Below are 667 nucleotides of genomic sequence, written 5' to 3'. Positions count from 1 at the left end.
GATGGTTAAGACCAAGGTAAAGCAGGACCTATGCAACAAGAGTTGTAGGTTTTGGGTCTGATAAGGTCAGTGAAATCCCCTCAGGATTTATCCTGTGATCCTGTAACCTTTGTCAGTGTCACCCATGTGGATGAGTCATAGCCATCGATTGGTCAATGTACTCTCTTTGAAAGCCTGAGAGAATGTTTTCTCTCCATGTGACTCTCCTTAGGCACACTCTACATCATCGATCACTTTCCTCTTTGGACCTATAATCTTCTTCATCAGAAAATTTGGGACACTACAGAGTTACATGATGTTACAGTACAAGTTCTCCTATGTACTGAGTCTTTTTTTTTAAAGATTTTATTTATTTATTTATTTATTTATTTATTTATTGGCAGAACCGGGGATTAAACACAGGTTTTGCACTTGCCAGGGAAGTGCTTATTCCACTGAACCATCTCTCTGGCCCCTATGTACTGAGTCTTAATTGACCTTGGAAGGCTAGGGCCAAAATGTTGACTTCCTTGCAGCACTCCTTTTTCTCTAATTTTGGGCCGCAAATGTAGGTTGCTAACCATTCAGAAGAGAAGCTTATTGTTATTACCATACAACCTAGGCTGTTAAGCTTAACCTTACTATCTGTCTGAATATCAAACATCTTAGGCATAACATAGAACAGGTA

At 39.4% G+C, this 667-nt stretch overlaps 1 pseudogene across 1 annotated transcript in view; it reads right to left on the bottom strand.

Moving 5' to 3' along the window:
• Positions 1–667, bottom strand: part of LOC101567561 — a 39,753-nt pseudogene that overhangs the window by 33,152 nt on the left and 5,934 nt on the right. The window lies entirely within an intron of this gene.

The sequence above is a fragment of the Octodon degus genome, unplaced genomic scaffold, assembly GCF_000260255.1.
Source record: "Octodon degus isolate 3935 unplaced genomic scaffold, OctDeg1.0 scaffold00019, whole genome shotgun sequence".
In the NCBI taxonomy this organism is placed as follows: Eukaryota; Metazoa; Chordata; class Mammalia; order Rodentia; family Octodontidae; genus Octodon; species Octodon degus.
The sequence above is the reverse complement of the archived record's forward strand: the minus strand, read 5'-3'. Positions and strand labels throughout refer to the sequence as shown.